Below are 24,889 nucleotides of genomic sequence, written 5' to 3'. Positions count from 1 at the left end.
CCAGGAATAATCGGAAGATAACTGCTTTTTATTTAAGGTCTTGATATATGTGATGATCACTATGACACACCCGAGCATTGTCTGTTTCATGATCTTCACACTGTTTTCTGGTGATTTCCACAATCCTATATTTAATGTAAGTTTCAGCCCAATGGGCATATTAATTTGTTAAGTGTTTCACTTGTTCTTTCATTTTATTCGGAATGAGGACAAACCTGTTTTTTGTTAGCTTTGGAAGAGAAGAAAACAGGGGAGAAGAGAGCAAAGGGAAAAACACACGCACACAGAGAATGGGTGTCTGGTAAGAAAACTTTTATTTACAAACTGTTACAGTACAAAAGAATAGGATGACTCTTATTTATAACATTTAGAGTCTAAGTTTAGAACCACTTAAAAGTAGTAAACTAGGCTTGAATTAATACAACACTTCCCCTTAATTCAAGTACTAAAATCAACCAAGCCTAATTCAGATATTAGGCTTCCAAATCTGTTCCCTTTCAAAGGTTTGGTAAAAATATCTGCCAGTTGTAACTGAGTGGGACAATAGATCAGCTTTATCCTTCCATTGTTGACTTGTTCCCTCAAAAAATGAAATCTAGCCTCTATGTGTTTACTTCTTCCATGTGATACTGGGTTATTGGCCAAGCTGATTGCTGACTTATTATCCACAAATAACTGGATGGGTCTCTTCAATTCCACCTTTATTTATGTCAAGATAGAAGCAAGCCACATAGCTTGGCATGCAGCAGCAGATCCAACCATGTATTCTGCCTCACAGGTGGACAAAGCCACCACTTGCTGCTTTTTACTGCACCAGGATATTAGTGCACCCATAAACTTGAAAAAAAATCCAGTAGTGCTTCTCTTATCACTGTTGTCTCCACACTAATCAGAATCAGACCAGCCCTCCAAGATATCTTGCTCCTCACAGTCTTTAGGAAACAATATTCCAAGTTCTATTGTCCCCTTTATATATCTTAGCACCCTCTTTGCAGCTAACAAATGCAATTTCTTTGGCTGGTGCATAAATCTGCTAAGGATACCTACTGCAAAACAAATATCAAGCCTGCTATTACATAGATACCTGAGTAAAACCACCATTTGTTTATACAGTGTGTTGTCCACTTCATCTTCATCATTTTCTGAAGCAGTAACCTTTGCCTCTGTTGGAGTTGTTGCTGCATTACACGTCTCCATACTGAATTTCTTCAAGATCTCTGCTGCATATTTTCTTTGGTGGACAATAATTCCCCTGCTAGATTCAACAAATCAAGCTTAAGAAAATACCTCAATTTACCCAAATCAGTCATTTCAAATTCAACCATCAACAATCCTTTAAACTTTTCAATTTCTGAGATATTACTCCCTGTAATCAATAGATCATCCACATAAATGCACATTAGGAGTAAATTTGCATCACCTTGGAACCTTACATACACACCATGCTCCACTGGACATTTCAGAAATTTATGCTTTATCATAAACGAATCTATCACCTTATTCCAAGCTCTTGGTGCTTGCTTTAAGCCATATAAAACCTTCCTCAATCTATATACCTTGTCTTCACACCCTTTAACCTCAAACCCAGGAGGTTGAGTGACATACACCTCTTCTTCAAGTGGCCCATTCAAAAATGCAGATTTTACATCTAATTGAAATAGAGGCCACCTTCTTCCATTTGCCAATGCCATAACCAATATTATGGTTTCAATCCTTGCCACAGGAGCAAACACTTCCATATAATCCAGCCCTTGTTTTTGTAAGAAACCTCTGACAACAAGCCGAGCCTTTCGTTTGGATATAGTCCCATCGGGATTGAGTTTAAGCTTGAACACCCATTTAACGTCAATAGGTGTTTTATTCAAAGGTAACTCAATCAACACCCAAGTTTGACTCTTCTCAATAGCTCTCATCTCTTCTATCATAGCATCTTTCCACAAATCATGCTTCAATGCCTCTTTATGATTTATGGGTTCAACCTCAGCTAACAGTAATGCACCAAATCTCCTTCATCAGTTACAACACTATCTGAAAAAACTTCAAAATCAACAAGTAACCTTGGCATATTTCTTTGTCTTAAAGCTCTTTGTGGTTGTGGCTGTGTATTTTGCACCTCATCATCAATTTGTCTATTCCCATTGGACTCATCACCTAGTCTCTCTTCCTCATCTTTAAAAATAATTGAAACATTCTGTTTTGAACCATTCACCTTTGTTGTCCAGTTCCATGATTCAGCCTCATCCATCACAACATCCCTGTGATGCGGCTGTCGCGGCCCATCAAATTTGATGTGCATTAAAGAATGCAGTATAGTGCTAGGAAGTGACTCCAAGGTCATCTCTCAAGAACCAAATGTGGTTCGAGAATTAGGTCAAACACGTAGTGAGGGGGGTTTAGTGAAGAGTTTGTGGATGCAAATGAACTAAATTAAGACACAAATATAAACACATATGTGAACACAGAATTAAAATGGTTGGTCACTAATTCAATTACATGCTTCCAATCACAGATTAATCGACAATTACACACTACTCTGATACAAATCCAACATGAATCACCCAACCAATTTAAGCTAACATTACAACTAAAATATCACAACCAAACAAAATAGACAACATTAAAGTGAAAAGTGTTTGAACCAATTTAAAATGCAACGTTGAGATAAACAATTAAATGCACACCGAGAATGAAGACACCAATTTAAAAACTGAATGCACCGCTCCAAATTAAATCACCTTATACCCTCTTCTATAAGAAAACATTCAACTTCCCTTTGTGAAAATAAATACCCGCATATCTCTCCAAGCCGAAATGAACAAGTGCATTTCTAAAAGCAAAAACGAATTCTCCTCCTTTGGTGGACGTGACAGCTGCGTGCACTTCTTCTTCATGTGGCAGTCGTGTGCTTCACTTTAATTGAATCACCGCTTCTACTAAAACTGCATCACCGTGTGCACTTCTTCAAAATTAACAACCGTGCAGCTCTTCATTCGAGGATGTGACAGTGCACCCTGTAACGTGCTGCTGGAATAAAGTTCCTAGAGCTCCTCACCAGTCACCGCTTCTGCCTCTGCTCCAAATTGAAATCAGCGTGGACAAGCAAAGTTCAGCTGCTTGCTTCTCTCCAACGTGCGGCTGGAATGAAAACCAGGTCGCGACACCACTTCCTTCTCAAGCAATTGGTTGCAGCAACGTACTCACCATTCCAGCCCCTATTCAATGAAAATTAAAACCTTACTTTCACACACAATAAAGCACCGTTCACTTTTCTAAAAGAAAGCAAATGCCAAAAATGAATTTTTCTCCCTGGACGTGACAACCACCTATTCTCTCCTCTTCCATGAATCAGCGTGCCTTTCTCCATGCCTCCAGCGCACCGTGTGCTCTCCACAAAGAAGGAAAAGAGTAAATCACCGAGTGTTGCTCCTCTCCATCATCAATCACCGTCCTCAACTTAAAGAAAAGAAAAATTCATTCCTCGTGGTCCACCTTTTCTCCATCATTGAATCAACATTTTTAAAACAAACGCGTGCAGTGTTCCAGTGTAAATAACATCTCAATCAGTGCAGGCTTGAAGCTAATAAAGACAAATAAAACCCTTAGAGCTAACCCCTCATGTGCTGGAATAAAGAAAAACAATGCTAAATCAATTCAAAGCAGCGAGTAAATCACCAAAATGAAAGTAAAGGGCTCTCCATTCCTCGCGTAACCAGGCGCACTATTTTTCATCGAATTAAAACTTAAAACTACGTTCAAAAGAAAAAGGTTCGTGAGGGTGGCGGCTGGACCCTAATGAGGGTGGGTCCACACAAAAACCCTAGAGGAGGGAGTCCACACAAAAACCTACTAAATTACAATTTAATTAATTCTAAAATGTTTACGTGAAGAGTTTTGAATTTATTTGCATTCTTCCTGCGGTTCCAAAATGTATCTCCAAATTTTTCCTACAATCAATGATGAAAATAATTAGTTCAAATAATTCAAATTAATTAAAATAAGAATTTATGGTCAATTTAAGCATAGTTAACAAAAACGGAAAAATACCGAACATTTAAGCACAATTCCCTGAATAATTCTAGCACAATAAACTAGGTGAAGTCAAGAAAATATTGACTCATCAAAATAGACCACACTTAGTCTTTTGCACTCCTGGACAAAATCAAGACGCAAATCAAGAAATAGTTCAAAGGACATCAGGGAAGTGACACAAACTCAGCACAGGGAAGTGACACCAACTCAGCACACAGAAAACAAAGACTAACAAGGACAAAAACAAAATTACACAGTTCTCAAGAAATCTGGACCAAGAAAAGAAGTAGACAGTATCCAACACAGAATCAAAGAAAGCAAATACTCATAGAATCATCCAAGCAATTCCAATCATGACAAAATGATTAATCAGCTCAAGAGGTGATTCAAAAGTAACAAAACCTCACAGATGCACTATCAGTGTTTCTCTCAAGTGTCTAGGGTAAACAGTGTCAACTCAATGCACTCAAGAAAGCAAACAACAACAGACTTGGCGAGCCTCTAAAATCAACACTCAGAAACATATGCATGTTCAAATCAAAAGGTCTTTTCATGGTTGTAATGGGGCCAAGGCCAAGGGAGGATAACCTATGGATGAGAAGCCACAAACCATAAAAAAAATAGAGGAGCAATGGGGAACAAGTCTAAACACAATCAAATCACACCCAAAACCTCTAATTCAATCCTCTTCTTGACTCCATTATTCATCATTTTTTTTTATTTTTTTTTATTTTTCTCTATTTTTTTTTTCTCATCTTGTCTCTTTTTCTTTTCACTCTTTAGCACACAATTGTAAGAGACAAGATATAAATCATATTTCCAAAAATAAAACAAGAAGAGGAACCAACTAGCCAATTCATCATAATCCCCAAGGAGACCACACTTGTTCCCAAGACACTTCCAAAGCTCCAAAATTCCCTAAGGTTAAGGTAATCATGGTTTTTCACTTAGGGCTAGCGTATGAGCTTGAAAGCAAAGAAATGGGGGAAAGTATAGGCTCAAAAAGGGGTTATCAAAGGATTAGAACAAGGTAGGCTTATTTGGCTAGAGAGGCTCGAGAACAAAACTGCCTTCATCACTTCCAAACATGCATATCAATCAAGAATTATCAACAAGAGTCAAGCCAAGGCATATGTTCAAGCAATCAAGAGACATATCACAAACAAGAAAGAACATAAAGTGGCTCAAATCTCACACAGGGTATTTGTCACAATCAAATCAACTCTCAAACATCATAATCATCTTCCAAGCATAGAAAAGCAAGGATTTCAAACCAATAAGTACAATCAAGTGAAGGAAAGGATATGTCTACAACCTAAACAAAGTCCAGAAAGCAAGAGAAACAGGAAAAATTGTACACAAGACACAACAAAACAAAAAAAAACTACCTAGAAAACAAGACCTAAACAAAGAAAAATTTCCCCTAATAGACCACACTTAAACTACACAATGTCTTCAGTGTGTCACAATCATCAGATTAACAATCAGAACAGTCAAAAGATATAGACAAGTGCAATAAAAGTGAGGAGGGAAGGGGAAAAGAGAACTCCCTGAGTCAGAGGGAAAAATAGGCGGGGTCGACCAAAGACGTCTCCTCCACCACTACGTCCAACAAAGAAGGATTGCTAAGGAAAGGCTTCAGTCTGTGCCCATTAACCTTGAAGCTTTCAGTTGCGGATGGACCTTGGATCTCAACTGCACCATAAGGATAAACATTAGTCACAGCAAAAGGTCCAGTTCACTTTGATCTCAGCTTACACCCATGAGTTCGAGCCTAGAGTTATACAATAAAACTTGTTGGCCAACCTCGAAGTCCTTTCTAACAATAGAACTATCATGGAACTTCTTTGTCCTTTCCTTATAGAACTTTGAGTTCTCATAGGCCTCCAATCGGATCTCATCCAATTCATTCAGTTGCAACTTTCTTTCCTCTCCAGCTTGGTCCATGGAGAAGTTGCAAGACTTCACAGCCCAGTATGCCCGATGCTCAATCTCAACTGGTAGATGACATGCCTTTCCAAAGACAACCCGGTAGGGAGACATCCCTATCGGTGCTTTGTAGGCAGTCCTGTGGGCCCAAAGAGCATCGTCCAACCTATTGCTCCAATCTTTCCTATTGGGCTGGACAATCCTCTCTAAAATCCGCTTAATCTCCCTGTTTGAGATCTCTACTTGCCCGTTTGTTTGGGGGTGGTAAGGTGTAGAGACTCTATGTACCACCCCATACTTCTTTAGCAAGGCTTGCATTGATCTGTTGCAAAAATGGGTTCCTTGATCACTAACAATTGCTCGGGGCACTCCAAACTTGCAAAAGAGGTGAGATCTAACAAAATCTACAACAACCCGAGCATCGTTAGTTTTGGTGGCTCTAGCTTCCACCCATTTTGAAACATAATCCACAACAAGGAGAATATAGGAGAAACCAAAAGAAACAGGAAAGGGGCCCGTGAAATCTATATCCCAAACATCAAAAACCTCACAGAACAGCATAGGCTGTTGAGGCATCTGTTGTCTCCATGAAAGTGATCCTCCTACTCTCTGACATGGCTCGCAGGTGCTGTAAATCCTCTCAGCATCCTTAAAGATGGAGGGCCAATAGAAACCACAATCTAACACCCTGCGAGCCGTTCTTTGAATTCCAAAATGACCACCAGGTGAGGAAGCATGACAAAAATGTAGGACCGATTCAATCTCATGGTCCGGAATGCATCTTCTTATAACCTGATCATTGCACAACTTCCACAGATATGGGTCATCCCAAATATAATACTTAGCATCGCTCTTAATTTTAGCAATTTGAGCACGCGATGCTAAGGGAGGAAAAACAGAAGCAACCAAATAATTGACAATATTTGCAAACCAAGGGGTAGGGTAAGAAAATGAAACCGTCAATAAGCTTTCATCAGGAAAGTTATCCTGGATAGGCAAAACATCGGCTTCATCCTCAGCCCTCTCTATCCTACTAAGGTGGTCTGCAACCAAATTCTGTGCTTCATTCCGGTCTTGAATTTGCAGGTCAAATTCTTGGAGTAGGAGCATCCACCTTATCAATCTTGGCTTTGACTCTACCTTTTTCAAAAGAAACTTCAGAGCTGCATGGTCAGTGAATACAATAACAGGTGAACCAAGCAAATATGATCTAAATTTATCAAGAGCAAACACAATGGCTAACAACTCTTTCTTAGTGGTGGTGTAGTTTGCTTGGGCAACATCTAAAGTCCTGGAAGCGTAGTGGATCACTCGCGACAACTTGTCAATCTTTTGTGTCAAGACAGCCCCCAATGCATAATTGGATGCATCACACATAAGCTCAAAAGGGGTTGTCCAATCTGGTGCCTGAATGATCGGAGTGGTGGTCAAAGCTTCCTTCAAGCGATCAAAAGCCTGTTTGCATCTATCATCAAAGTCAAACTCAATGTCTTTCTGCAACAGTTTGGACAAGGGACGCACTTTCTTGCTAAAGTCCTTGATGAAGCCCCTATAGAAACCTGCATGCCCAAGAAAAGATCGAACCTCTCGCACGCAAGAGGGGTAAGGCAATTGTGAAATCACAGATATTTTTGCAGGATCTACCTCTATTCCCTTGCTAGAAATGATATGCCCTAGAACCAAACCTTGTTCTACCATAAAATGACATTTCTCAAAATTGAGAACAAGGTTTGTTTCTATGCATCTTTTCAAAACTTTCTCCAAACTATCTAAGCATGTATCAAATGAGGATCCATATACAGTAAAATCATCCATGAACACCTCTATGCAACTTTCAAGAAAATCGCTAAAAATGCTAAGCATGCACCGCTGAAAGGTACCAGGGGCATTGCATAGACCAAATGACATCCTCCTATAGGCAAAAGTGCCAAAGGGGCAAGTGAACGTGGTTTTCTCTTGGTCCTCAGGAGCAATATTGATTTGAAAATAGCCAGAAAACCCATCAAGAAAGCAATAATGAGATTTACCTGCTAGGTGCTCCAGCATCTGATCAATGAATGGTAGGGGGAAGTGATCTTTCCTAGTTGCTTGGTTGAGCCTCCTGTAGTGAATGCAGACTGTCCAACTGTTCTGCACTCTAGTAGGAATCAACTCATCCTTCTCATTCTTTATCATGGGAGGCCAATCTTCTTGGGCACAACATGGATTGGGCTCACCCATTGACTATCTGATATGGGGTAGATGATCCCAGCTTGTAGAAGCTTAGTCACCTCCTTCTTGATGACATCCATAATCACGGGGTTTTGCCTTCGTTGTGGCTGCCTAACCGGCTTTGCTCCCTCTTCTAAAAGAATTCTGTGCATACAAGTAGATGGACTGATGCCAGGTATGTCAGCTAATGTCCAACCAATGGCCCTCTTGTGCTTTCTCAGCACACTCAACAACTTCTCCTCTTGAACAACATCAAGGGAGGTGGAAATGATCACAAGTTTCTTCTCATCATCCTCCAAGTAAGCATACTTGAGGTTATCTAGAAGCTGTTTCAACTCAAGAGTAGGTGTTTGCAAGTCAGATTCATTTGTACTCCCTACAAAGTGGTTAGTGCATTCTGACTCTAAAGAATTTACGTGTGAGAGCAGAACACCCATCACATCAGACTCCAAATCAATATCCATGACAACTACATCATCAATATCAAGAACATCATCAACATCATGGATATCAAAATCCTCATCAACATCAACATCATTCTCAAATTCAGATTCAATGCATGTGTGTAGAGAGGATACAAAAGAATGCTCTTTCTTATGCAAAGAATCAAACTCATCAACAACATATTTATCAATAATGTCATCCAACATGTCAATCTTAAAAACAGAATGGTCCTCAGTTGGGAACTTCATTGCATCAAGAATATTAAAGTGAACCACAATATCAGCAAATTCCATGGATAAAGTTCCAGCATACACATCAATCTTGGTTCGGGCAGTTTTCAAAAAAGGCCTGCCTAAGATGATGGGAGCGGATCCATGAGAGAATCCCTCCTCCATTTCCAAAACATAAAAGTCGGCAGGAAAAATCAGTTCACCAACCCTAACCAAGACATCCTCTATGTAACCTGTTGAGTGGGTAACACTCCTGTTGGCTAACTGAATGACCACACCCGTAGGTTGCAAAGGACCTAGAGACAAAGATTTATATATAGACGAAGGCATGACATTAATAGAAGCACCCAAATCAAGCATGACATTTTCAAATTTACTACTTCCAATCATACCAGGAATGCAAAACGTACCTGGGTCCTTGCACTTTTCAAGAATGTGCGGGACTGACTTACCAATAAGTGCGGATACATTCCTACCCATACTGATCCTTTCATCGCCTTTCATTTTCCTCTTATGTGTTCACAGCTCCTTCAAGAATTTTGCATACTTCGGAATCTGTTTGATTGCATCAAGTAGAGGTATGTTTACCTCTACCTTCCTGAAGGTTTCCAATATTTCCTTGTCCACCTCTTCCATCTTTTTGCTAGGCATTGCCTTTGGAGGAAAGGGAAGAGGGATAGGTCGCTTAGGTAATGTAGGAGATGCACTGGTGGTAGTGGTGGAAGAAGAAGGTCCACCTAGAGAAGAAGTACAACCACCGGAAGAGGAAGAAGGTCCACCTGCTTCAAATGTCCTGCTTGAACCAGCCTGGTCCTCTTTTCTGAGAAAAGTAGCAGGTGTGGGAGTAGGTGTAGGAGTTGGCTCTGTGGGCACAACAATCTGCTTCCCCGATCTAAGGGTAATGACACTCACATTCCTCGGATTTTGCACAGTCTGGGATGGTAACTTATCAGAATTTTGTGATTGTGCCTGATTGAGCTGTGTTGCCATTTGACGTATCTGATTAGTAAGATTCTGAATAAAAGCTCTAGTTTCTTGCTGAAACTGCTGAAACTGCTGAAACTGTTGAAACTGCATATTCTTAGCTTTGGTTTCCTGCTAAAACTGCATATTTTGACCAGTCATCTGTCTCAACATCTCCTCTAATGAAAGCTCATAAGAAGAAATGAGAGGTTGGGGAGCTGGCTGGGCAAGAATCTCTTGCTATTGTTGCCTCTAATATCTCTGAATATGTGGAGGTACATATGGTTTATTACCTACAGCATTCTGGAAATGTGGTGGTTGTTGCTGTGGTTGCTGCTGTTGTTGTGAATTATTGGACCATCTAAAATTTGGGTGATTCTTCCACCCTGGGTTATATCTGTTGTTGGACAAGTCATAATTTTGCTGTTGTGGTTGCTTGTTGGTTTGTATGTTCGCAGCATGGGCTGGAGGTGCATCATGGCCAATAGGTTGCTGCAAAGCAGGATAGTCATCTTTATGGTGATCACTAGAAAGACATATACCACACAGTCGTGCAACAGATGCAAATGGAGATGCTGGTCTCTGATTTGAAGCCATCTGTGCCACCAAATTCGCAAGAGAATCAAGCTTGCTTTCCAATTTCCTATCAGTAGATGATGAAGACTGGGTAGCAATATCATGTACTCCCCTCACCACAATGGTGTCACTTCTGGTGCTAAGCTGTTGGGAGTTGGAAGCCATCTTTCCAATCAAGTGCTTGGCTTCAGTAGGCGTCGTATCTTCTAGTGCTCCACCACTGGCAGCATCAATCATACTCCTATCCATGTTGTTGAGACCTTCATAGAAATACTGGAGAAAGAGTTGCTCTGGTATCTGATGGTGAGGACAACTTTCACAAAGCTTCTTGAATCTCTCCGAGTACTCATATAAGCTCTCTCCACCAAGCTGCTTAATCCCCGTTATGTCTTTTCTGATAGCTGTGGTTCGGGATGCTGGGAAAAACTTCGCTAAGAACAACATGTGCATATCATCCCAGCTGGTGATGGATCTAGGCGCTAAGCAGTATAACCACTCCCTTGCTGTACCTTCTAGTGAATAAGGAAATGTCCTTAAGAAGATGTGATCTTCAGGAACATCTTGAGGCCTCATTGATGAACACACATAGTGGAAATCTTTCAGATGCTTATGCAGACACTCACCTGCAAGGCCATGAAACTTGAGCAACAAATAGATTAGTCCATTCTTAAGAACAAATGGTACGTCCTCATCAGAATATTGGATGCACAAGCTTTCATAAGTGAAATCAGATGCAACCATGTCCCAAACAGTCCTCTCGCAAGGCGGAGCTTGTGCCATATTGTTCTCAGTGTGAAAAATAACAGAATCAGAATCAGATGCAGATGCAACAGATGCAGTAGATACAGTATGCACAAAGTATTGAGCAGTAGATTCAGAATCAGCAGTAGGATGCACAATATCTAATGGAACTGACTCAAAAACAGTCTCTAAAGATAAATTTCTAGAATGCCTAGCTAACCTATGAAAAGTTCTATCAATCTCAGGATCAAAGGGTGGTATGGGTCCAGGATTGCCCCTAGTCATGCACTAAGTCACAACACCCTACAACCATGAAACAATAGCACAAAAATTTCAAACAAACAAAAAATCTAAGCAAACAAAACACTCATACTCAAACATAATGGACAAAACAAATACTAACACACACACAACACACTAATACAACAAAAGACCTAAAACCAAACCGTTGATCCCCGGCAACGACGCCACAATTTGATGCGGCTGTCGCGGCCCATCGAATTAAAACTTAAAACTACGTTCAAAAGAAAAAGGTCCGTGAGGGTGGCGGCTGGACCCCATGCCGTGTGTCTTCTTTTAATGATGGTGGGGTCCACACAAAAACCCTAGAGTCTATGGGGAGAGTCCACACAAAAACCTACTAAATTACAATTTAATTAATTCTAAAATGTCTATGTGGAGAGTCTTGAATTTATTTGCATTCTTCCTACTGTCCCAAAATGTATCTCCAAAATTTTTCCTGCAATCAATGATGAAAATAATTAGCTCAAATAATTCAAATTAATTAAAATAAGAATTTCTGGTCAATTTAAGCACAGTTAGCAAAAACGGAAAAATACCGGACATTTAAGCACAATTTCCTGATTAATTCTAGCACAATAAACTAGGTGAAGTCAATCAAATATTGACTCATCACCCTGCTTATACAAATCTCCTTGGTTAGAAGATTGTATAGTTTGTAGGCTCTAGTAGAATGATATCCTACAAATATCATGGCCTCACTGTTATCTTGCAACTTACTCCTCTTCACAATTGGTACATGTTTGTAGCAAACTGAACCGAAAATATTCAAGTGATTCACCACTAGTTTCCTTTCAGACCATACCTCCTCTAGAACTTTATTTTTCAGCTTCTTGGTTGGGCACTTATTTAGAACATACACTGCTGTAGACACTGCTTCTCCCCAGAATGCATGTGGCAAATCCTTCTATTTTAGCATACTCCTGGCCATGTCCAGTATGGTCCTATTTCTTCTTTCGGCAAGGCCATTATGCTGCAGAGTGTATGGTGTTGTTATTTCATGTTGAATTCCATTCTCAGTGCAATAATTCTTGAACTCTTTTGAAACATATTCTCCTCCTCCATCTGTTTTGAATATTTTAAGTGCCTTCCCACTTTGCTTTTCAGCCAACAATTTGAACTTTTTGAAGATAGAACACACATCACTTTTAGCTTTTATCAAATACAACGATATCATGTGACTATACTCATCTACAAAAGTCACAAAATATCTATTGTTTCCCAACGACAACTCTTCAAATGGTCCACACACATCCGAATACACAACATGTAGCACTTCCTTTACCTTCATGTGCATATGTGAATTAAAAACATTTCTGGGGGTTTTTGCCTAACAAACATTCTTCACAGTTCTTCAGAGGAACAATTATTTCAGGTAATCCAATTACCATTCTATTAACAGCTAGCAATTTCAAACTGTAAAAATTCAAGTGACTAAACCTCTTATGCCATAGCCAACTGGTTTTGTCTATGACTGTTGTAGAGAGACATTGATTCTCCACTAGATGCAATCTTGTTTGGAAGGTTCGATTTCTTGACAATGATGATTTCAACACCATTCTCTTCTTTGAGTCGTATACTCTCAACATATCTTCTCCCATGGTTATTGAAAAACCTTTTTCTACTAACTGACCAACACTCAACAAATTGCATTTCATTCCAGGAACATACAACACATTCTCAATAACTGCAACCTTTTCACCTTGTTTCTTGATTACAATCTTACCAACTCTAGCAACCTCCATTGTGTTGTCATCTACAAGCATAATCTTGCTAGTCTTGTTGGTATCAAGATTTGATATCCAATTCTTGTGTCCAGTCATATGATTTGAACATCCAGTATCAACAAACCAATTGTCATCAACAAAACCCTCTTCATTCATTGTGACCATCAACACTACAGGCTCTTCATCTGATTCATCTTGAGCCACATGAGCTTCAATCTCGGTTTCCTTTCTCGGCTTGCCCTTTCCATGCCAGCAATCAGCCGCATTGTGTCCCCATTTCTCACAATTATAACACTGTATATTCTTTTTGTCTTGACTCCTCTTTCCTCCTCTTCCTCTGCTAAAACTCCCTTTAGCATACCTTGAGGAATCTGATTGATCCCTTTCATTTTGATCTTGCTTCAGATCTTTATTGAATCTTCCACCTTTGTTCTTTTTCCATTTTCCCCGGAAAAAACCTCCTTTCTTTGACACCTGTGCCTGCAAAGCTTGTTCCTCTCCAACCTTCTCTGCATTTCAAGACAAAACCTTCAATTCGTGTGCCTCCAAAGACCCTTGCAACTCTTCCACTATCATATTTTCTACATGCTTGGACTCTTCTATTGCCACTACGATGTAGTCGATCTTTGGAGGCAACGTACGCATTATTTTCTCAACCATGCCCCGGTCAGTCACAACCTCCTCACATGCTCTCATTGAATTCACCAATAGTTGCAACCGGTTGAGGTATTCTGCCACTATCTCGGAGTCAGTCATAGACAGTAATTCATACTGCCTTCTAAGGGACTGCAATCTAACCTTCTTGGTTTTCTCCACACCTCCATGTGCCTTCTTTAATATATCCTAGGCCTCTCTTGTTGTTCTTTCTTTGGAAATTTTTTCAAAATTCACCGTATCCACACACTGATGGAGAAGACAACGAGCTTTGCAATCTTTCTTCCTATTTACGGCTTCGTCCCTCTCTTGGACACCATCTCTCACAATCTCCAACAATTCTTGATATCCAAGAATTTCTTCCATCTTTATAACCTAGTGGTTATAATTTTTTCCATCAAGAACTGGTAGATTACCTAGGAAATTTCCACCTCCATTTTCCATCTTCTTAGTACACAGACCCAGAATGAACCTTGCTCTAGATACCACTATTAGCTTTGGAAGAGAAGAAAACAAGGGAGAAGAGAGCAAAGGGAAAAACACACACGCACACAGAGAATGGGTATCTGGTAAGAAAACTTTTATTTACAAACTGTTACAGTACAAAAGAATAGGATGACTCTTATTTATAGCATTTAGAGTCTAAGTTTAGAACTACTTAAAAGTAGTAAACAAGGCTTGAATTAATAAAACATTTTTCACCGTTGTCAACAAAACGTTTTTGGATTATATTATTCATTGTGTCTGGAGCGAACCCATGGTGGTAATGAACATTATTGAGTGGACCCTCTATTCATCCTGATTTTCTGCCAAGTACATAGTAGCTTCTGACTGGAAATTGTATTATATAGTATCATTGATAATGCCTTAGCGAAACCCACAAGTTACAAAATTGAATTAGATAGATACATCATTAGATTCTGTGTAAGTCTTTGTTTAGAGACTCTAATGTATTTTTTTGGTCACCAAGTATATTGAAATTACAACTAATAACTACGTCCCCAACAAAAAACAGATGCATCCCCCCTTCCTAACAATATTAACTAACATATTAACAGTCTATATTCTCTTTCTCCTCCTATAGACTCTTAGGGTCCTATCATTACCCCCTCCCTCTACCTCAACCTTCTCCCCAAGGTTGAAGTTAGGAAACTGCTCCTGCACTGTCAATACATCCTCCCAGGTAGTCCCTTCAAGCCCTCCTTCCTACCATTCAATCAACACTTGAGGGATGCTGCCTACTTCTCGCTATTGGCTCCTCCTATCCACTACCCACCTTGGCCAAAAACTAGGCCCCTCTTTCTCTATTTGTTGAGTCCCCACTACTCGTTTCAATTGTGACACGTGAAACACTCAACGTATCCTTGCTGTCTCTGGTAACTGCAGCTTAAATGCGACCGAACCCACTTGCTCCAACACTTCAAATGGCCCATAGTATCTAGTCGTCAGCTTAGGGTGTATGCGTGTTGGCATCGACAATTGCTTGTGAGGTCTGATTTTTAGATAGACCCAATCTCCCACCTGTATCTCCGCTGGTCTCCTTCCTCAATTAGCATACTTCACCATCTGATCTTGAGCCTTCTACAGATGGAATTTTAGTTGGACTAGGGCTTCATCTCTGGTTTGTAATTCTTGGGCTACTACCTTGATGTGTCCATATTTTCTTGACTTCACCTAGTTTATTGTATCGAATTTAATTAGGGAATTGTGTTTAATTGTCCAGTATTTCCCTATTTTTGCTAATTGTGCTTAATTTGACCGGAAATTCTTATTTTAATTAATTTGAATTATCTGAGGCTAATTATTTGCATTATTAATTGTAGAATAATAATTTGGGACATTTGGAGGGCTGTTACTTAATTCAAGACTCTCCACAAAAGAAAGGTACATAAGAAGGAGGGCACTATGGTGATTTTAATCTTTGGGCTTATGAGAAAGGGGTGCTTCATTATTGGAAAGGGGAGTGACGTCTAAAAAAATATTTGGCACTCAATAAGGAGCTTCAAAAAGCAAAAGCGTTGATTCACTTTTAGTGGTCATGACCTGCTCCAACAAGGAGGAGAGCTCCAAGTTTGCTTGATTCAATTAAGCTGAAGTAGCTGCCACGTCCTTGGGGAGCTGTATGATTGATTCATTAGAAAGAAGGAGGTGTTCCACGGTCCAACAACTTTGAAGAAAGAGCACATGGCCCCCGATTAATAGACGCGTCCAGGGTTTTTGGAAGAAAGCGGTGATTGGATTTTGGTGAGCAACACACGTCCAACTGCCAGCAAAGAAAAAGAGGCACTCACGGTCCAGTAGGAGCAGTTGCTGATTCCACGTTGAGCTGAAAGTGGTGTCACGGCCCACAATGAAAAAGGCTTCACACGGACAACAGGAGGCACATGGGGATTGAATCAGAGAAGCCGCCACCGAGAAGATAACTTCACTTTTCATTTTTAGAAGTGCACACGAGCTGCACGTCCAGCAAGGAGAAAAGAAGTTCATGGTTACGGCCCAAAGCAGCAAGGCAGGGCTTCGTCTCTGGTTTGTAATTCATGGGCTACTGCCTCCACCGCAGTTTCCCCTGGTATAAATCTCCTCAAAGTTGGTGGAGGTCTTCCATATACCTCGTGCATTTCGTCGAGCCTTGGTAGCTGGTATTATACCAGTACTCTACCCATGGTAAGACCGTGCATCATTTCCTCGGTTTCTCTGAGCAAAAGCAACGTAGATAGGACTCCAAAACCTGATTCAGAACCTCTGTTTGGCCATCTGTTTCTGGATGATAAGTCGTGCTCATGTTGAGCTCCTTTTTTTGGAGTTTAAACATCTCTTTCCAAAAAATGCTCAAGAATAAGGGGTCTCTATCGCTGACAATGGGCAATGGAAGTTCATGCAGTTTGACTACTTTAACAAATATCTCTGCCACTATCTTGGCCGAATAAGGGTGCTTGAGTGCTATAAAATGTGCATACTTGTTGAGCTTGTCCACCACCACCAGGATGGCATCGAACCCCTGAGATTTAGGCAGGCGAACTATGACGTCCATGCTGACTTCTTCCCAGACTGCATTCGGTGTGGGCAGGGACTGAAGTAGCCCTTGGGGTCAAGATTCCAAGTACTTACGCTGCTGGCAGATTAGACACCTGGCTACAAAGTCTGTCACCATTTTTTTCATTCCAATCTAGTAGAAAGACTGGGTTATCTTCCTGTAAGTCCTGTAGATACCCGAGTGTCCCCTATGGGTTTTGCATGGAACTCCTTCAGCAGGTTCGGGATCCACTCTGATGTTGCAGAAATAACTAATCGCCCTTTATATATCAACCTATTGTTCTCCAGTGTGTATGAGGGATACAAGTTAGCATCCTCCTTCAATTTATCTACAATCTTTTGTAAAACAGGATCCTCCTCCACTTCCCTGAATATTTCTTGAAAATCCTGCCAATAGGGTGATAGAAGCAACTCCAATGTTCCAGACTGAGCAGCTCCTCGAACCAAAAAGTGGCAGCGTAATGGGAGAAGTTGATGGTTGATTTGGTGCATGCAAGGTGTTTGTGAAAATGTCAGGTGTGGGTTGGAAGTGTGTATGTAGTGGCTTTAACTCAGGAAGTCTTCCAAGAGGGAAGGAAGCTAGAGAATGAGTGTGCTAAAGTGGCACAAGGCAATGAACTCGAGAGAAGTGGTTGGAAATCCAATTTGGCAACAATTCACTATATCACTCAAGTTGAAATTTACAAAGGATTGAAGCTCTCTTTTATAGATGATGAGAAGCTTTCCAACCTGCAAGATACATATTCAAAACGTGTATGAACTAAATGAAATGTGCAGGAGAGGTTGGCCGTGTGTTCCATGTGTAACTCATTGAAAATGTGCTCAAATAGAAGAAGCTTCACGGTTGTCTTGTGTTCCACGTGAGAAATATGTTGAATGTGCTTCAAAGGAAAGAAGAAACAAGATTGGATGTGTTTCTCATGGAAAATGTGGAAAGCATGCTCCAAAGAGAAGAAGCTACACGGCCTAACTTGTCTCCTTTGTACTCCCTTGCTTGGTAAGCATTCTAAGATGTATATGCATGGGTTCCCACCTACAAAACAATACAAATGTTATTTAACAAAGTATATCTATCTAAGACTTAGATAAGGAAAGTACTTTTGTTGAAAGTCTTTATTCACTTCCCTTTCTTAGTCTTAATGTAAGTTGATACTTCTTTGGATGGGAAATCCTTAAAGGAGTTGCCATCATTCCCTCCCTCTTTAAAAACGATTTGTCCTCAAATCGGGAAGAAAGAAAGAAGCACAACTTTGGTTTTTGTTTTCCTCCTGGATCAAAAATATATCTACAAAAGATAGCAAAAATTAGTATGATTAAGGAGATATATGCAAAGATAAGAAGATAAAATGAAGGCCTTTTGACAAAAATTTTATTAGAAGAAGTCTTGGCCTTTAATATATTTTTGGTTTCACTTTGTTTTGAACATTCCCCATGATAAAATGAAGAAACAAAGTGATGTTTTTGAGAAGAAGAGTCAAGGTATTTACCTGTTAATGAAGAAGTTAACAACATGCATACCTTTGTCTCCTTCGTCTTTTCTTGAGAAGGTTGCTTTTCCAACCTATTTTCTTGTTTTCTTTCTTTTTCAATTTTTTCTTTGATTTTTATCTCATCCTCTTTCACTAGTTCAGGTGTAAGAGGAATCAATGTGATTTTATTTCCTGTATGGAGGAAAGTTATTTTGTTGGTATAGCCATCATGAGTGGAATTATGATCAAATTGCCATGGCCTACCGAGTAGAACATGCCCAACATCCATTGGAACAACATCACATAAAATTGTTTCTTCATAGTTGCCAATGGATATTGGTATGTTTACTTGTGTGTCCACTACTATTTCGTCATCCTCTTTTATCCATTGCAGCTTATAAGGTTTGGGAAGGAATAGTAGTTAAGGCCAACTTGTTCACAACTCTAGAACTACAACAATTGCAAGAAGAACCACTATCCACAATTAATGAATAAGTGTTTTCAAAAATTTTGCATCTTGTGCGGAATAGGTGCTCCCTTTGGGATTGTTCTAGTTCTTTGGTTTGACTTCCAAGAAGTCGTCTAACCAATAATCACTCCCCTTCACAAGGTAAGGCTTCTTCCTCAGATATGGAAGTATTTGATTCACTTGAAGAATCCTTATTGTCACTCTGATGGTCTAAGAGATAAGTAGACCTTTTGTGAGGACATTCAAAAGAATAATGTCCTCGTTCTCCACATTTAAAACATTTGGTCTCTCTACCCCTTTTTTCCTTTGAAGGTTCTTTTTGAGAGGGATTTCTTTCTCGCTCTCGCTCTTTCTCTTTTTCTTTTCCTCTCACTCTCTGTTTCTCTTTTTCTCTTTCTTTTCCTCGAGGTTCTTCATACCTCGATGGACTACCCTCCCTCTTAGGATCTTTCCTATACTCGGAGGTGGTAGGGTAATTCCTTTTAGTGGAAGCTTTTCTTTTAATTTGTTCTTCCACTCTCACACATAGTTGCACAAAGTCATTGAGATCTAAATAAGGTAAAAGTTCTACCTTATGTCTGATCTCATAGTTAAGGCCACTCTGGAATCTAGCTTTGGTGAATCTTTCTTCTTCTTTGATTCCAGCTCTTAACATGAGTAGTTCTAACTTTTGTCGATATTCCTCGACACTCATGTTTCTTTGTTGAAGTCGATGAAGTTTGTCCATGACCTCCTTGGCATAGTATGCTGGAACATGTCTCCGATGCAAGGCTGCCTTTAACTCATTTCAGTATTGGATGGTGTAGTCGCTATGCATCTTTTGATCTCTAATGATAGAGCTCCACCAATAGAGAGTTGCACCTTGAAAGGTCAAGGTGGCTAGGGTCACTCTCCTCCTATCATTTATGTGGTAACATTCAAAAATTTGTTCAACCTTCATTTCCCACTTAGTATTCCTCTACATTGTCTCTACCATAGAAGGGAGGAAGGTTAATCTTTGGTTCCACATGATGGTCTCTATGATTGTGGTGTCTCCTAGGTGCATGCTGATAGTGATCATAAGGATGAATACTATGTTGATCACTATGATGGGAAGGTTCACTATGATCATGGTTTTGCCTGTGGGAGTGGTCATCATGGTTTTGACCTATCTAATTGAGAGTGAGGTTAGTAACCATCTGTCGGAGTTCATTGAACTCAGCTCGAGTTCGATTAAGCTCAGATTCAGTCCTGCTAAGTTGAGCCTGAGTTCTACTAAGTTCCCTGATCATTATGAATTATACTTTGAACCCTAGAGTGACTCATAGTTATGAAGTAGAGAAAAATTTTTCACAAGAGTTTTGAAAGGCTTGCACAAGTATAGAGTCAAAAACTTTTCAAAAACTGTTTTTAGATTTTTGGTGAAAGATTTCTAAAAAGATTCTAGAGGTAAAAGAAACCGAATAACTCCCAGGCAGGAGAGGTGAGTCACAATGGACAGGCTTAAGAACCTTGTCCTTCCTTAGCCAGAGCTTCTCCAGTTGTTTCTTACCCCAGTCTCTAGGTAGAAATCTTTCAAAAGCTTTTTAAATGCAAGAATGAAATACACCTAGAAACCAAACAAAGGTTTATATATATGAAACGCGCTCCTAAGTACCACAGAGACTTAAAACATAAAAGTCAACAAGTAATGTAAAGTAAAGCAAATGGAAATGAATCAAATGAGACACAACCCTAAGTGAAAGTGCAAGTGACACTTGGAGCCACTTGACACACTTTCACACTAAGATGCGTATACTAGACTATTATAATGTTCAATGGTGCTCTTGGAATTGCTTGAAAAGCATTTTCCCAAGTCACTTGAAGCTAGAAATGAAAGAACAAAAAGTAATGAAACTACAAAGGTTCCGTGATACAAAGAAAAATTACAATTAAAAAAAATGTTTACAATTGAACAATGCCAAGTGTGGATGCGGTTTCAGATTGATGGAATGCCAAAAATGGTGTGTTTTGCTGCTGAAATTGGTGCTGGACAGCAAGAAGAAAGTGGCCCTAAGAGTTGCACGCTTGTATCCTTTTAACACCTCAACCACCTCCTAAGATGCTACCTCCTTGGAGTAAGGAATCTGAGGTAGAGAAGTTGCACCAGTACTTCACACAACCATATACCAGCAACAAATAATTAGAACAAAAACTTGCACTGCACCAGATTGTGTAATGAAAAACTAGCTCGACAGCACAATGGGAAGCCAAATAAAGTTGAATTCTAATGATTTTTGGGCTGGAAGAAAAGGTGGCACGCAAAAGGAACCTAAGATAGGGTCTAGAACTGATCATAAAAGCAAGAAAAACACTAAAATAGTGAGTGAACCATGTGCAGGAAAAGTGTTTGATGAAAATTCAAAATTGTTTGACAAAATGTCACAAAGAGATGCAGATTTTGTGTTTTCTGGATTTTGACTTCCAAAACTAGATTGCAGGGGTTTACTTGCTTTTTTATGTTTGGTTTATACTTGTATAAGCATTTAAAAGTCTTTGGAAACAGAATCCCCCACCTTTTGTGATAGGAATAAGAAGAAATGGTTAGTCTATGAGAGAACGAAGAAGGGCAATTAGCTGTAATAGCCTAAAGGGAGTATAAATATAGGCTTGTTAATTGGGAAAAGGGGACTTGTTGAATTGTTTGTTGACAGGTTTTGACCTATGAAGAGGGTTAAGCCTCTGGATTCTTTATGTACAGATACACAACTAGGAATCATATTCAGTTTTTCCTATCTTTCTTGTTTCTTTTGGTGAGAAAGAGAGTACTTGATTAGGTTCCCAATTTAGGAACCTATCATTTTGCCAATCCAAATTGCAAATCTAATTTTGATAATATGCAAACAGTAGGGAAGGCAATCTGCACCAGAAAATGGCACCTAAAGTGGCACAAGGCAATGAACTCGAGAGAAGTGGTTGGAAATCCAATTTGGCAGCAATTCATTATATCACTCAACTTGAAATTTACAAAGGATTGGAGCTCTCTTTTATAGATGATGAGAAGCTCTCGAATGTGCAAGATACATATTCAAAACGTGTATGAACTAAATGAAATGTGCAAGAGAGGTTGGCCGTGTGTTCCATGTGTAACTCATTGAAAATGTGTTCAAATAGAAGAAGCTTCACGGTTGGCTTGTGTTCCACGTGAGAAATATGTTGAATGTGCTCCAAAGGAAAGAAGAAACACGACTGGATGTGTTTCACATGGAAAAATGTGGAAAACATGTTCCAAACAGAATAAGCTGCACAGCTTAACTTGTCTCCTTTGTACTCTCTTGCTTGGTAAGCATTCTAAGATGTATATGCATGGGTTCCCACCTTTATTGGTGACCTACAAAACAATACAAATGTTATTTAGCAAAGTATATCTATTTAAGACTTAGATAAGGAAAATACTTTTGTTGGAAGTCTTTATTCACTTTCCTTTCTTAGTCTTAATGTAAGTTGATACTTCTTTGGATGGGAAATCCTTAAAGGATTTGCCATCATAGGGCTTGGCAATCCCTTTAATCTCCTTATCGCCCTCTACCTCTATTTCTCCTTTTCGTGACAAAGCATCGGCTCCTTTATTAGATGCCCCTGTCTTGATGTGAAGCCTATAAAGATGAATTTATTAATGGCAGATGGATCCTCAAAGAATCCCTATGGTATAGCAGAGGATGTTATAGTTTGTGTAGGCAAACTACAGTTCTTGGTGGACTTTGTGGTGATGGAAATGGAGGATGAGAGGATACCCATTATTCTCGGAAGATCGTTTATGAAAACGGCCAAAGTCATCACTGATGTGGATGAAGGCATAGTGGTGTTCCAAGACCGAGAAGAAAAAGTTGTTGTAGATGTCTTCAAAGAAGAGGGGAAGATGCAGGAGGAAGAAGCTAGTCATGAAGCTACATATCAAGATGTACTCATGACTAGCCCTGAAGATGAAAAGCCAAATGTCAAAGGTAAACATTGTTTTTTGTTTCAGGTATAGGAAGAAGAAAAGATTGGGAAAGGAAGAAAGGTCCATGATGACTGGATGCAAGAACGACTCCAACTTGGTAAACCTGTGAAATTCAAAAATAAGTTGTGGGATGTGAAAGACTACAAAGAAAATGAGGGGATAGAGATAGAGTCTCCACATTCCAGAAGAGTCAGAAAAGTGGACCGGAAGTAGTTGATGAGTTGGTGTGATATGAACATCAACCATGAAGATGGAACATGAGCTCTATTGGGTCAAGCTAGTGACGTTAAAAGAGCGCTTGCTGGGAGGCATTCCAGTGATTTGAGGACAATTTTTTTTTATTTTATTTTGGTTTTGTAAATTGTTATAAACTTGGACATTACTTCTGTAAATTTCTGGGTATAGCATCTACTGAAGGATGCTAGGTGGTTAAGTATCTACTGAAAGATACTAGGTTTGACACCTACTGATGGGTGTTGGTGGATGTTTGGGTCAGGCTCATGACGTTAAACAAGCGCTACCTGGGAGGCAACCCAGTTGATTGATTGTATTTTTGTTGTTTATTCTGCTATAGTTGCATGATAGGGATTTGGATGCATGAGTGATCTGAGAATTTAATTGCAGGGAGCAAGTGAGGGGCATGAGTAGGAGGCACCTAGGTCAAGTTAGGAAGAAGAAAAGCACAACACGAAAGTGTCGTTGAGCGGCAAACTGCCGCTGAGCGGTGGTATCGCAGATTGGGCTTAGGTTGCCCCTTAGCGGAACCCAAGCCCATTAGGGTATTTTTATACCCTAAGTCACGCCTTGGCCTCTATTTTCAGATTCTTCTCTGCACACACACTCCTAAACACTTTTCCAAAGGTTCTTCACATTTTTCCCTTCATTCCTCTTGAGAAAATCTCCCTTCCACTCACTTTCTAACTAGCTTTCCATCTAAGTTTGGGGTTGGAGAGAGCATCATTGTTCTTCACAGTTTGAAAGCATTCTCTACTCATTTAGCATCTCCACATAAGTAAGTCAAGCATTTTTCATTCTAGGGTTCTTGAGCATGAATTTGATTGTTGAAGCATGAATTTTTAGGGGTTTTGATTCCTATGCATGATTTGATGAATTAATTGATGTTTGAACCGATTGAACTGATTGATTTTGATCTGGAAGCATGAAAATTATATGTGGGTGGAGTTAGGAAAGGTCAAAAGAGTATTTTTCAAAAATCTGTAGAATCACCGCTCAGGGGTAAATTTTCGCTGAGCGGCACTCTAACAGACTTTGATTTTTGGCTGAATTTTGTACTGGATTGATGCATCGGTGGCGCTGAGGGGTGATTTTGACCCTCAGCAGTGGTTTAGCTTGAAATTAGGGTGTTGTTTTTGGCTTACTAATGATTAACAACATGTCTTGTGGTTTTGTAATATGTGTTTGATGTAGGAATGACATCCTCTTCAAGCAAAAGAGTGAAGACCATGGCATCCAAAAGAAAAGATAAGGAACCAAAACATTCCCACTCTAGTAGGTTCCTATCTCGCAAACATGAGAAGCATTTTAAGGTGGTCCAAGATAGGAGGCTCCTTATGGAGAGGAAAGTTGGAATGATACCTAACTTTGCTCCTCAGTTTAAAGAGCAACTGTTGGGAAGGAATTGGGGGAAGCTAGCCACATACCCTGCACCAGCCAATATAGCTGTGGTAAAAGAATTTTACACCAATGCAAGGAAGATTGGTGATTATCCGGCTGAGGATTACCTAGGCTATGTCAGAGGCCACATTATTAGGTATGATCCTGACTCTATCAACAACTTATTGGGTATTGTATGGGCTGGTGAGCAGTGCCAGTTTGCTCTATGTATGGAAGAAGGCATTGGTTTTGATGATGTGGAGAGTGTTCTATGTGTACCTGGAGGACATTTTCAGAGGAACAGAACTGGTTTTGTGGTGAACATTAGGAGGACTGACTTGAATCCTCTTGCAAAGTATTGGATGGCATTTTCTCATGCCAACATTCAGCCATGTTCTCATGTTTCATACATCACTCTTAGCAGGGCACTCCTCCTCTACTGTGCGATCAGGAATTTGAATGTTAACATTGGACAAGTAATAGCTAATGAGATACGGGTGTGTGCTAACACAATAAACAACAAAGCACCTTTAGGACAT

General features: G+C 39.8%; 1 non-coding gene across 1 annotated transcript; it reads left to right on the top strand.

Annotated features, from left to right (window-relative positions):
- The first annotated feature begins 10,677 nt into the window (after positions 1-10,677).
- Positions 10,678-10,785, top strand: LOC128194166 (small nucleolar RNA R71). The gene has a single exon (XR_008245481.1). It is a non-coding gene; the product is annotated as a small nucleolar RNA R71 (small nucleolar RNA).
- Positions 10,786-24,889: the final 14,104 nt, after the last annotated feature.

The sequence above is a fragment of the Vigna angularis genome, chromosome 9 (genome assembly GCF_016808095.1).
Source record: "Vigna angularis cultivar LongXiaoDou No.4 chromosome 9, ASM1680809v1, whole genome shotgun sequence".
NCBI lineage: Eukaryota > Viridiplantae > Streptophyta > Magnoliopsida > Fabales > Fabaceae > Vigna > Vigna angularis.
Note: the sequence above shows the minus strand (reverse complement) of the source record. Positions and strands in the feature narration are given on the sequence as shown.